Raw genomic sequence first — 14,351 nt, forward strand, 5'->3', positions numbered from 1 at the left:
CTGAAAAGTATTCACTAGGGTTCTTGGTAATAATGGTTTTGAGGAAATTTCTCAGACTGGTGTATAACAAGGTGCCTTTTGATCTTTTCAGTTAAAAGATTTTCTAGACTTTTGTCTCTATTTTAACTAAAATGTTCTCATTGGGACACTTTTCTCTCTCTGTTCTCTCCTTCTTGGATAAAATCTCATCTTTCACATGCGATGTTAAAGTCTATGCTACAGGTTCCAACAAAGAAGACACAGATGAGCTGCAACTCATTTTCACAAGAGCATTCTTCATGCATGTGCAGAACAGGTTTAACTGAAAACCAGTAAGAGCTATCATGTCATTTACCTTGCAGCTGGAAGCAGAGGAGGCATCAATGACAGCATCATTCTATATTAGTCAAATGTAATGGAAAATCTTGTGCTTTAAAAACAGAACTTAGAAGAATAATGGCCAGTATTATTTTTTTAGGAATATGTTTTCTTAAACAATAAAATAAGGATAATATTAGACAATAACACTATATTTTTTTTTATATTTTTGTCTTAACCCTTCAGAGAAAATCTTATCTTGTGCCTTTCAAATGTAATAAAGAAAAGAATGACATACCCATGATTTGAAAATACAAAACTCTTTTTTTTAATTTAATTGCTATTTATTGATAACTAATATTAATATTTTCAGTTTCATGATAAAAATCACATACAGGTTAAATCTCAATGTATTTCTTCAGAATAGATGCCTATAAAAGCTTATTGTTCCAAATGTTTTGTCATGTGATAAAAATGTCAAATATAGCTCCCAATGTTCTTCTTCTGTCCCTTTCAGTAGCGGTAAGCTTCTCACCTTTCTTAGGCCTAAGCAGTGATTTAGGCTAGAGGATGTTGGCTGAATACAGTAAATGGTGTTGGGCCAGTTAATAGTAATTTTGGAACAGATTTAAATCAGATGAATTCTTGATTAAAGTTACATTTGGGTTACTATTTTTATCAAAAACATTTTCTGTATCTTAAAATGTTTCACTAATATTGTATACATGAATATAATTACATTGAATGCAGCTATATTTTCTGCCTAGTGTCCTTATGGTAGCAGAAGCATTAGTYTTGAAATAAATCTTTTTAAGGAAGTTTTGATTTTAAATAATAAATAAATTATGGAGCAAACTTTTGAATGCAGCCTGACTGAATTTACAGGCATATTTGGAGTAATGTATGCATAAATAATTATTTTGTTTTATAAATTCAGATCATCATATTTCCTTGTCTATAATATAACCTCCTGATGCTCTTTTTGTCAGAAAACTTGCATTACATGAGCCACTATGATGGAAAATTTTTGTACATTGATAGTTGCTGGCAGATGAAGAAAACTGTCTGAAGATAAACCGGAAAGAGTTTACCTAATTCTAGAAAAAAATATGCAAGCTGATTTGATCAGGTCTCAGTTTAATTTACAAAAAATTTACAAAAAATGTTTTATCACATTTTACATCTAAAACTTTCATAGAATTTAAATTAAGTTGTCTCAGGCCATGAGGAGTTGCAGAGGAAATTTGGTATTTGTTGAAACTGAAAGTTTTCACAGGAATTTTAAGCTCATTCTAGTTTCATCTGAGGAGTATACTTCATCAAAAGTCCTGGGAGAGGAGGAACAAAAAAATAAGAGACTCGAGTATGAATGTACTTACTAGTTACTGAACAACTTCTCTGTGGGTTCTGTTCTGGTCATGGTTTAATATCAAAATCTACTGTAACGTATCAGAACTACTACCATGCTGATGGATAATTCTGCTTGACATGTGCATAGTGCTCTGCTTATTTAAAAAGCAGAAGAAATAGTYATTAATGAATCTGAATTTTTGTTAGGGAATACAAAACTTTAGCATAGCCACTGAAAGATTCTTTTGGATACAGGTATCACTCCTGTTTGTTTTTGAGAGACACATAATACTGATAGCTCAGTTTTGCTTCAAGAGCTTTTTTGTAATTAATTATCATCCTTATTCTCTCCAGCCCAGATGAGYTGAATCCTTACTATTCTGAAGATGGTATGCATTTACCTGTATCTCCATGATCTTAGGATGTAAGATCTTGTTCATGAAAGGCTTAGCACCCTAACTTGCTGTGTTGTCTRGAGGCGTTGCCACTGCGTCAGGTTTTAGTCCCAATATACCCCAAAACACATTTAATCCCAATATAGTCCATATATATAACTTTGTAAATGTTGTTTTTCTTTTCCATTAAACTTAGCCCAAACTACAGTGAGACTAAGGATTTTTCACTGTGTTATATGCTAGTCTTATGTGGTAGTAAGAGTTAACTTGATCAAATGTGTCRTAATAAATTGCTTTTTACTACTCTCAGGGAAACTCAACACAAATTATATAAGTCCCCCTATGGCACTAAAAAGCATTTTACATGCTTGAAATACTGCAGATGGTGCTCAAGAAGGGAAAAAAAATCAAATATACTGTATAATTTTGCAAATTAAGAAGAATGCATGTTGATGATGTTTGGTTGGCTGATCTTATTTTTTTGCATGTTTGGACCGACAGCAACAAAGCTGTACTAAGAGGCTCTTTTTTTGTAAAATCTTTAAAGATGTTATTTATAAAGTGAGAACAGAAAAGGAAAAAYAAGATCATGCACCATCTTTACAGAAAGAAAAAATATTTAGAGTTTTTAGAAATAAAACTGATAAAACTGTAATATAAATTCCAATGTTTGTTTATGGTGTATTTGGATTTTAAATCAAGATGCAGAAATATAAAGGAGATTAGAGTACCTAGCTTGGAAAGAGCCAATTGCCAAGCATTTTAAAACCTAAATCTTTTTTGAAGAATGAGATGTGTGGTTATTGGTAGCTTCATACTCTTTCTGCATTCCATCATGCATTTTACCAAACGTATTTTATTTTTATCAGTTTTACTCTCTTATGTTCTTTGCTATATTTGCACATGTCAGCACTGTCACATCATCAATTTTCTTTATATCTGCAGAATTCCCCCTTTCCCTTAGCAGGCAGAATGCACTGTCTACTCCAAGGACGCTGATAATGCAATTCCTGTTAATCAGCTAGAGGGGAACTCCCATGGGAATACATGCAGCATCCAGTCCAAAGAGTGTTAGTGAAACATCACCTCCAGGACACCTGATCACCCTTGAACCAGTTGTTATAACATGTTAAACTTCTGCTTCTGCTCTTCATGCAGGCTAAGCCTTGGCTAGGACATTTATATTTAGTGATTTCTTTAAGTTAAGGRATATAGATTGCTGCGATGGATATATCTGGCAATGTCCCCTACCTGCCCTATTTATCATTCCATTTTTAGCTATATGCATGCTTGTGTATAGCTGTGCATTTTTATTATCTCAGCTTCTCAATAGGTAAGTAGTAAAAGTGCCCTTCACATTCATCTTGCTTGATTATTAATAGGCAGATGCCAGAAAGTATTTTAACTGCATGCGTCTCATACATAGAGGTGTCAAAAAGACACTCTTACTTTTTTATGAGTTCCCAGATTCTAACTTGCTACTACAGTTTTGCCTTCTTCCTGGAGAGAAACTTAATTTCTCCAGGGCTAGTTGTTGCTACTGTCTCCAATTGCCTATAATAATATCTTAGATTTCCTGAGAATACCTGGCCATTTACTATCTGTCTGGTTGGATCTTACAGATTCTCTRTCCTTCTCTTTCAAATGAATCCTGCTCCATCTCACGTAGAACATTMATCTTAGTCAGAAGCAAGTGCTGTCCTATCTCTCTTATGTATCTGTACTGGGTATTTGGTAAATCTGTACTGTAGTGCAGTATAATAAAGTATAATWTTTCACTTAAAATTCTTGACAAACTTTGATGTAAATAATATATTGCTTTATAACATTGAAGACAAGCCTCTGGTTTTAGGCCATTTAGGCATTGGCTGAAAATACTAGACATCTCTTTATTTTATTTAGTGCACGGTTGCCTTGTTTGTGTTTTAGGGAAGAATATTTCTATAAAAATCAYGGACAGTCTGCTAGAAATTGGTATTTCCATTCAGTTTTTGAGACGTACAATGTAGAATGATTAATTTACTTCAGCATTACAAAGTGTCACCTAATAATATTTATCTGAGGAAGAAAACAAAGTTCTGATTATAAAATAATTATAGCTATATTTTGCAGTGGAATTTGCGAAGTGGTGGTATTGCTGTAGCAACTAAACAGTCCCCTAGTACAAGCTGTGGGCTGGCCTTCTGGAGAGCAGCTCTTCAGAGAAAGACCTGGGAGTGCTGGTGGATGACAAGTTGACCATGARCCAGCAATGTGCCCTTGTGGCCAAGAAGGCHRATGGTCTCCTGGGGTGCATTAGGAAGAGTGTTGCCAGCAGGTYGAGRGAGGTGATCCTGCCCCTCTCCTCAGCCCTGGGGASRCCTCAKCTYGAGTCCTGTGTCCAGTTSTGGGCTCCCCAGGACAAGAGAGACATGGAGCTACTGRAGAGAGTCCAGCGTAGGGCTGTGAAGATGGTCAGAGGGCTGGAGCACCTGCCCTVYGAGGAACGGCTGCGAGAGCTGGGCCTGTTCAGCCTGGGGAAGAGAAGCCTGAGGGGGGATCTGATCAATGTGTGCAAGTACCTGAAGGGAGGGTRTCAAGGGGACGGGGACAAACTCTKTTCAGTTGTCCCATGTGACAGGACAAGAGGCAATGGGCAGAAATTGAAGCACTGGAAGTTCTGCCTGAGTGTGAGGGGGAATTTCTTCCCCGTGAGAGTGAGGGAGCACTGGACCAGGTTGCCCAGAGAGGTTGTGGAGTCTCCTTCTGTGGAGATCGTCAAGGCCCGCCCGGCTGCAGCCCTGTCTGACATGCTCTAGGTGACCCTGCTGAGCCGAGAGGTTGGACTAGCTGATCTCCAGAGGTTCATCCCAAGCTTACTGATTCCGTGATTCTGTGAAACAAGCTACATGAAATAATTTCGTGCTTGTCTACAGCAACTTGATGGTTCAGACAAATAATGTATGAATCTAAGACCAAAGAATGTTTCCTATGCTGCCTTTAATGTGGCTTGGTTTCGCTACTGTTATCACCCAAAACTAAAGTATAAGACCTTGCCTGACCTTCCCCTCAGTAGAATCACTGAAGAGATCCTCATCACTGACTCATGCTTTTAGTTTTGCTGATTCAGATTTAGTGAAAGCCAGATTTCTTAGGTTTATAAAAGCACATCTGGTCACTCCATTTCTGTAAACATTCACTAATTCTTCTCTTTCATATCATCTTCCTAACCATCTAATAATTTTGTATTAAATCACTTTCTGAAGTAATCCTTCCAAATGTTCTTCCTGGCCCTGTTCTACCATGCTTACAAGCATTCTTGTATGAATGTTTGTAAGTCATTACTCTGATATTGGCCAATGAAATTCCAGCTCCATAAACACCCACAAAGCATACCCGCAAAGCAGTAGCTAAATCTTCAGACAAAAATATATCCAATGTGACAGACTAGTGCATTATTCTTCAACAAGTCTGTTTCCTTACGCATTTTGAATCTTATATAACAAAAATTTGCTACCTTTTTCACCCGGTATACTAGCTTTGCTTTGCTTATAGGAAATGGAACATTTGAAGCCTTTGGCATGAGGAACAGAACTACAAATTCTCTCAAAAGGCATTTTCTAGGGTGCTTTGTTGAAAAGAGGACTTCCACTTTTCTGTGTTCCCTTCATACACAATAATCCTTCTAGAAAGATAGAAAAAAAGAGAAAAAAAAAACTTTAGAAAATTATTCTATTTCTAAAGTAATCCTAAATACCAATGAGAAAGTTCTCAGCTAAAATCTTTTATACGTTCCCAGCATACCTGAGGCAATGAATGGCAATGAACTAGGAAAATTTTAAAATCTATGATATTTTCAATCTGTTAATGGAGAGAGAAATCTAATGGAATCTATTTATGTCTCACTGCTGTGTAAGTAATTATTTGTATCAATGTAGTGTGAATTTGAAGAGTTGAATTTTAATCCCTTATGCCACTGAGAATGTCTTTGTCCCTTTAAAATATTATAAAAAAAAAAAACTGATATCTGTATGTGATCTGTTAGTGAGACAGAAAAACAAAACTTGGTGTAAAATAATTGAAAGGAGTAATATATGAGGGTTCATTAAAATGCAAGGAAAAAAAATCCAAAATTTGTTTTTTGAGTAAATGCACTAATTACAACTCTGAAGGCATAATCTTCTGCTATTAAGGATTTCATGTAACTAATGGAGTAAGGGTTAAAAAAAAAAAGTCTGTGTAATCTAATAGGGTATTAACTATGAGACATAATTACAGCTAATATGAAGCATTATTCCCTGTTCTTTCTTCACATAAATGTAAAACTATGTATTTTTAAGATATGGTTTACAAACAAGCTTTAAGTCTGCCCCTCTGAGAACATCACATGATTGCATTAAACCCAGTGGAGAGAGCTGCGTTTCACAGCAGTCTCAGATAAGCCTGTGGCTTTGTAAATCTTTCATATAGTTTATTATAAATGCGTAATAGCCTCTAGATAAGCCCTGACTTAAATTATTTGGCTGAATGTTTTTGTTTATCACAATTTTATATGCAGACCTCAGTAAAAACTATTTTTGTACTGTAAGTGAACTTTATAATGAGGTAAAATCACCAGAAACAAAATGTTTCTAAAGTTTGTTTTCTTGAGATATATGTTGAAGAGAATGGGAGCTCTGTCTAAAAGTCTTTTTCATAATGTTCTTTTAGTTGCTCTGTTATCTTTTGCCTCAGTAGAAAGTGTGAATATAAGCCTTTTTAATAAACTCCAATAACTTGTTTATTTTTGAAAGACTGTCCAGAGCAGAATAGTATTTGCAAATATTCTTCAAAGGCGAACTTATGTGAAATTATGTAAAACATTGGTGACCATATCCAGTTGCATTAAATAGTGAAGTAAATAATGATATTTGTCCAAATACAATAGTGCACTAAAATTACCCTGTAGTAGAGAAACAACTATTTATATTTCACACAGCAATCTTTATGTGCAGTGCAAATTAATCAGGGGGATTTTATCTCTAGTACTTTAGGCTGTTGTTATTGTTTGTGCAGCTACAAACTGTTTATTTACTAACTTCAAACTGACTTCAAAGAAGGATTGATGTTTATACATCAATCTGGATTTATATCCAGAGTACAAATTACTGTTTTAACACTTTCTACTATTACTTCTGTAAAGGAGCACAAATGTACAGTGTAAGACTTTTGAAGGTAACCAGCACATCCTCCGAGAAAATAAAAATCTGGTGATATTTGGTTGAAGAGTTCTAGAGCACTATGAAAGTGGAGATTGTTCCAGCCAGCTAGTCCTGTCAGCAGTCATTTTGGACAAACACTCTTTTGGACTCTTTTAAAAGGGAAGGAATTATAATTTGTCAAACGTTGTCTGTCTTGGTTGCACCTTTTCCCACTAACTTTTTAATTCCAACTGTGATACTGAAATTAACTCCTCACTCTCAGACCTGTCATTTCCAGGATGTTTACATCTCAGCTATACATCTTCCCCTCAGTTATAAATAGCTAGGATTTTAGTAGAGGTGGCTCAATATTTTACAAGTTGCTGGGAAGCGAAGCAATATCTGAGGATTCTGGGTCTGTCTGGTACAGTCTGGACAAATGTGTAGTCTTGAAGCAGTATCGCAGAATCACACACAATCACAGAATAGTTGAGGTTGAAAGGGACCTCTGGAGATCAGCTAGTCCAGCCCCTCTGCTCGAGCAGGGTCACCYAGAGCATGTCAGACAGGGCTGCAGCCGGGCGGGCCTTGAAGATCTCCAGAGAAGGAGACTCCACARCCTCTCTGGGCAACCTGTGCCAGGGCTCCGTCACTCTCACAGGGAAGAAATTCCCCCTCACGCTCAGGCAGAACTTCCTGTGCTTCAATTTCTGCCCTTTGCCTCTTGTCCTGTCACATGGGACAACTGAAATGAGTTTGTCCCTGTCCCCTTGGCACCCTCCCTTCAGGTACTTGTACACATTGATCAGATCCCCCCTCAGGCTTCTCTTCCCCAGGCTGAACAGGCCCAGCTCTCGCAGCCGTTCCTCATAGCGCAGGTGCTCCAGCCCTCTGATGATCTTTGTAGCCCTACGCTGGACTCTCTCCAGTAGCTCCATGTCTCTCTTGTGCTGGGTAGCCCACAACTGGATGCAATACTCCAGATGAAACATCCCAGTACACACCAGTTAGCACAGTAAGACTACATTGCTAAAACTTGTCCAGTATCGGGATATTAATATCTGTACTTGAAGCCAAAAAAGAGAAATTAGACACTGCTCTGGAAAAATGAGGAGACCCACTATCATGCAAGTTGGGGTGCGAAAGCCTGTCATATTTTTTAAAAAATYTAACATTTATGAATGTAAGGATAATCACCTGCTGTGGATTTAAAATAAATTTGATTCTTTATAATTCTCTATTACATACATTCTTGAGTTATCTTTTAGAGTATGGTAGAAACTGGATGACTAGATTCACTGATCAACAAAATGATGAACTTATGACTCTTCTTCTGCTCCATCACATAATGTTTATTCCCCACTTTTTTTCCAAAATAGATCACAATATGATGAGAATGAGGAAAAATAACACATGGAACATGTAACTTTTATATGATTTTAAAAATTCATTTTTGTAAGCTTGTATGTGGTGAAAATCTGGAGCTTTCTTCTACTGCCAGTTATGTGTACTGTAACCAAAATATAACAGCATAATTAGCTCAAAATCCTACTTTTTATACCCTGCCTTAGATCTCTGTGCTGTGCAGCAATTCACTATCAGACAAAGGAGCTTAATAGGTGTTAACTCAGGTGTCCCTTCTCTGTTCTCCTTTGCACTCTGCAGACATGCTCAAAATGTAATGTGAGAAGGTGCATTTTAAGTGCCCTTCTTTTCCAGGCAGTGTGAGGTAAAACACTCTCAGCAGAACCTTTTATGAATTGCAGAGCACAAGTGGTGGTTTCATCCATGGAGGGCACCTCTGAGTCAGTTTTGTTTGAGAAGCTGACCAAGGTTACATTTCATAGTTGACATCTCGTACAGTGTACAAACATAAATCACAGAGTAGCTTTTATCTGTCTGGGATTCCTGATAAAAAGCACTCTACAGCCTGACCTTCACACCGCACACGTGTTGTAACTGATTTTCTACAATGTAAAAGTCACCTTTAAAGAAAGAAGGGCACAAGAATCTGTACAAGAATCTGTTTAATCACGTATTGTACAGGGAGGTCACTCATCATGTTGTCCTTCATTCTTCCCAACACTGTGCTTTCGCTTTGAAAGCTTATTTTCAAATTAGTACAAACATGAAGAATGAACTTTGAAAGAAATTGACTGTTTATTTATACATTTTTATACTCTGCATTTCATTGTGGAACAGGCCTACAGGGTAACAAAATGTTAGCTTGCCTAAAGGATGTTCATTTAATTTAATACTGATTTTTTTTTTCCTGACAGCTAGTTATTTGCTTATTTACAACTTCCATATTAGATCTTTGAATATAGTAGATACAAACGAATAAGCTTTGTTTGAAGAGCCTTTGTTCCRTGTTAATTGTCCCAGATGCAGAGAAATGAAACTTCTGTTGTGTTTTCCATCCCAAATTATCATCTTGTGACATTCCATCCTGTTTTCTGTTACGTATTAACTTCAGATAAGTCACTACAAACTGGAACTAATTTCTTCTCAGGCCTGTTGCATAACTCTATTACTTAGTTGTGGCACCAAAAGTGTCATGTACTAGATTCCTATTTTTTTTTAAGAATAATCCCCCTCATGCAACTTTCATTTCCTACTATAGATAAAAGGCCAAAATAAAGTAAATCTATTACCGAAAACATTCAAAAGCACACAGACATGAAAATCAGTTAAGGTAAGAAGTCACGTTATAAAGAGAGCTTGGGTTTGGTGTGGTGTTTTTGCAGTCCTTCAGGTTATATTTTGTTTCGTTTTGTATTGTCTTCCTCTTAAAGTGATTTTGCTTCAGTTATCTGTGCTTCCTATCATTTCCTAAATTATATTACTGCATTCCATACAGCTGGGGTTGTATTTGGAATGTCAGCATTTGTTCATGAAGCTGCCTGCTTRCATATTGCCTTTCTGCTTACATATGGACCGTGCAGAAACATGAAATCTGTGCTCTTGTAGTCTCCACCAACTTCCACCAACCTGTAAATAATTGATGTTATAAACATGGAATCACATGATATAATTTTTACATGTTACTTCTCAGAATAGAATTTCACCTTACTGTTATATTTGTTAGGTTAAGATCAGAAAAATAGTTAGGGAATACTTAACGTGAGAAGCAGATTTCATTCTATGTACTCTGATACTTATTAAACTTGAATAGTGAACAAAGCTATTATCATCAGACTCCTGATCATTTGCTGGGAAAAAAAAATAAAAAAAAAAGGCGTGTGACGGATAAGATGGATAAATAAARATGCTGCTCCTCCACGTTTTTTTATCCCATACTTACCAGAATCTTGAATATCCCCCTGAGTAACTGGATCCAATCCCTGCTTTTGCCATTTGTTCCAATGTGCTGTTGGGAAACTACTTAAATAGAAATTTTCACACCTGGCTATCTCGGATTCTGTCTACATCAACATCACGGAACAGCACATAATTTGCTGTTTATTCGAGTTCCCTTATTAGTTACGTTGTTATGCACGTTCGTGTACTCTTGAGATCTACCTTTGGAGAGAGAACAGTGACTCCATACGCAGTTTATACAACGTCCTATACAAAATGCTGCTCTCTCTTGCCCTGTTAACAGAGGTGCGTATATCTTTTATTCATTTCCTGGGTACTGGGACTGGAACTCCTGGTACAGATTTAAGGGAGCATTGAATGTTCACAGGATTGAACAAATAGAAAGATTTTGTCCCTTTTTCATTCTAAATTATGCCTCAACTACTGTATTAATAAACTGAGGACCTGGAGGTGTTTTACTGCCAGGAAAAATATGTATTGCACTATGCACTCATTAAACAGTCCATTCTAGGTCCTATATATTGAATTTCCCCAAATATATATATACTTCTTGCATTTAAATCTCTGTGCATTTGTTCTCCATTTGTTAAACATGAAGGGTAGTAGTAGTTACCTATACTGCAGTCTTGAGAAAAAACAAATTCATTGCTGGTAAAGAGCAATGACACAAGATGATAAAAAAGCATCAGCGACAACCACATTGGAAAGTAAATCATTTTCACCTTACTCGCAGGAACTGAATAGGACTCAGCAGATTACAGAGGTCTGCACACTGAACACTAATTCCAAAATAAATAATTAGTATCTTTTTTTCTCAGAGTACATAACAGTCTGGGCTCCTGAAATAACCAGAATTTATAGAAAACAGTGAACTGTTCTGTATAAACACAAAACATTTGCAGGTTTCCAAATTGTAAATATTAATTACAGTATTTGGAAATAAGTTTTCAGCATTCATCAAAAAAGGACCCGGGCTTACTTGGAGTACAAGTATGGCATATTTCCTGTAGTCAAATAATGTTTTCCATCAGTTATTCTTTAGGAATTTAGTTTATTAACCGAATTTTCTTCCAGGTATACAGATGTAATCTTATGTCTCATAAAAATAAGAAAATCAAAACAAAAATCCATATTATCACTTCAAAGGATCTCAGCACAAGCAAAGATATAGTTTGATTAATTTCGACTTGTCTTAGAAGTAAATAGTTGAGCTACATATTGTTCATGTTATGCAAACAAAACAATAATACTCCTTATCTTTAGAAAATAAAGAGGATAGATTGTTCAATGCTACACATATTTGATATTCTTATAGTACTAAGTATATTCATATATATTAATATGTATTATATTCATATTCACTTTTAGAAAAACATTTGAATTGAGCATTTCAAACATAATCCATGTGAATTAWTTTTCCTAGCTCCATACAACCAAATTAAAGTATATCTTATTTCTTATATCTTTTCAATTAGTCTCCATCTATTGCTACAATTAGATAGGGGAGGGGRAATAAGAGTCATCCTGTTGCCAGGGTAATTTTGTCTCGTGGAGCTCTATTCTTTGTTTGATCCGGTGTAGATTCTCTCATTTTTTTGAGAGAGGATTTTTTTTTTGTTTTGTTTTCTCCTTTAGTAGTATTTTTAACTGATTTTCTTTTTTTCATAAGGAATCCTATTTTCTATTTTCCTACAACACTCAGCAACTGTTCTCCTTTGTGTGTGTGGACACACACACACACACACATACACACACACACGCATATAAACAAATACATGTATATAAATGCATATACATATATACGTGTGTGTATAGGTATATGTACATACATGTATATGTGTGTGTATATATATGTGTGTGTGTATGTATGCATGTGTGTATATATATATACATATACATATATATATATATTTCACCATTGAAGGAAAAAAGGGCGGTTTTTATTACTGGCATTTTTCTGCATGTTTACACTTTCGACCACATTGGCAGAGATATTTCCAAGAGAATATAAGTTAAACAAATGTCAGAGAATACTGACTCACTGTGAATTTCAGATAGGTAACTGTCAAAAAATCTCATGCAATTTCTGATTCAAAGATGTGAAGTCACAGAAATGGTAAGATTAAGTCTTTCATTTCAGCTACATTGATTTAATTATCAGGCATGGTTGATATTCCTTGCAAATGTTGTTTTTTTTCAAAATACTATTCTAAAACATTGTTTAAAATACTATTATTGCAGGGTATTTGCAAATTCTTTGCAAATGTTGCAAATAGTTGGTTTTTTTCTTTTCTTTTTTTTTTTTAGGAAAAAAAAAATAAGAAAAAGTATTACCATAGCACAACGAAAGTCATTTCCATGGATTGGACATTCATAGCATTCATAGTCTGTACAAAAAATATTTGCAAATAATAATAAGAAAAATAACCAAATGAATTAAATATATAGACAATGTTTAGATACWTTTTCATTAAAACTTTCAAACATATTATTTGATACAAAATATCTGTATTTTAATATTCCCCTCATTCACTGCCCTCTACTAGTTTGGTCTGTTCTTGCTCTTCTTTAAAGAATCTTGTTGATCCTCAAGAACTTCTTTGTAAGAATGTTTCCTAGAGGATTTAAGAAAAATAAAATACTGGTTATTAGGATGACCTGGTTATTATGTTATTGATGGGTCATCTGGTATGATTCTTAATATATTAAATAAATGTAAATTATTTATTTACATCTTCATGTAAATAAGATGTGTTCAGTGGGCATGTGTTTCATATTTAATTGTTTAAATAAAGAATGTAATACAGAATTTTACTTCAAGAAATTTTGCATGGATTTGAGGAAATTGTATGTATTCGAAGCCAGATATGTTGCCAGAGGTGGAACTGGATCACCTTTATTATTATGATTTTCACATATAGTGAGCACAGTGAGTGTATGCATTATTTTCCTTTTTCACTGTTGCATGGATGCATTGAGAAGAAAAATGTCATATTTCATGATTTGTCTTCCATTTTGTGTGTTTTTTTTTTAATTTTCCCATAATGCCTGGCAAATTGAACCACATAAGAAGGGCAGATGTTCATCAAAGACTTTCGTATATTTTCATATCAGAGTAAAAGTGAGAATATTGAGGTGTTGGAAGTCCACACATTGTTACAGTTCTTGTGTGCACTGTCTTGTATTCAGCTCTTTCAGTTTGAGAGACAAAGCCAGTCAGACTGCTATGGTTTAGTTTAAACTGGTTCCTGAGAGAGGTTTAAGTGAGATTCTTTGCTTAAAAGGTAGAAACCACGTGAATTCCAAAGTAGCAAGACACACGCTGGGAAAGAGATCAGTTTTTTAGAGCTAGAATCTAATCTGGCCATAAGGTGGCAGTGTCGCAACTATTTTTAAATGAAGGGAAAAAAGAAAAGCGAACTATTATTTCTAGGCTGATTTCCAAGGTAGGAAAACATAGTATGGCAACAGTTTCAGTGTTTAGAGGAAGCTTTTTTAAATTTAAACATATACATGAAACAACCTAGGTTAGTGACTAAACAAACAGAAAATCCTAGAGATGGAATCTTCTTTGCTAATATCTTGACTTCAAGCAAAAGTGAGATTCTGGCTTGCCATAGAGAAAATATGTTAAAATATGTTAAATATGCATTCTCCATACTATTAATCATAAGAAGGATGAGACATTCAGATATGAATATGTTACATGGCTAAACACATTTGTAAAAGACTTTTTTTTTTAAGATCAAATTATTTTAAAACTTTAAAAGAGAGATTGCACGCACGCACGCACACACACACACACACACACACACACAGGTATACACAC

Source organism: Rhea americana, unplaced genomic scaffold, assembly GCF_003343005.1.
Source record: "Rhea americana isolate MKP2758 unplaced genomic scaffold, rheAme1 scaffold_103, whole genome shotgun sequence".
Lineage (NCBI taxonomy): Eukaryota > Metazoa > Chordata > Aves > Rheiformes > Rheidae > Rhea > Rhea americana.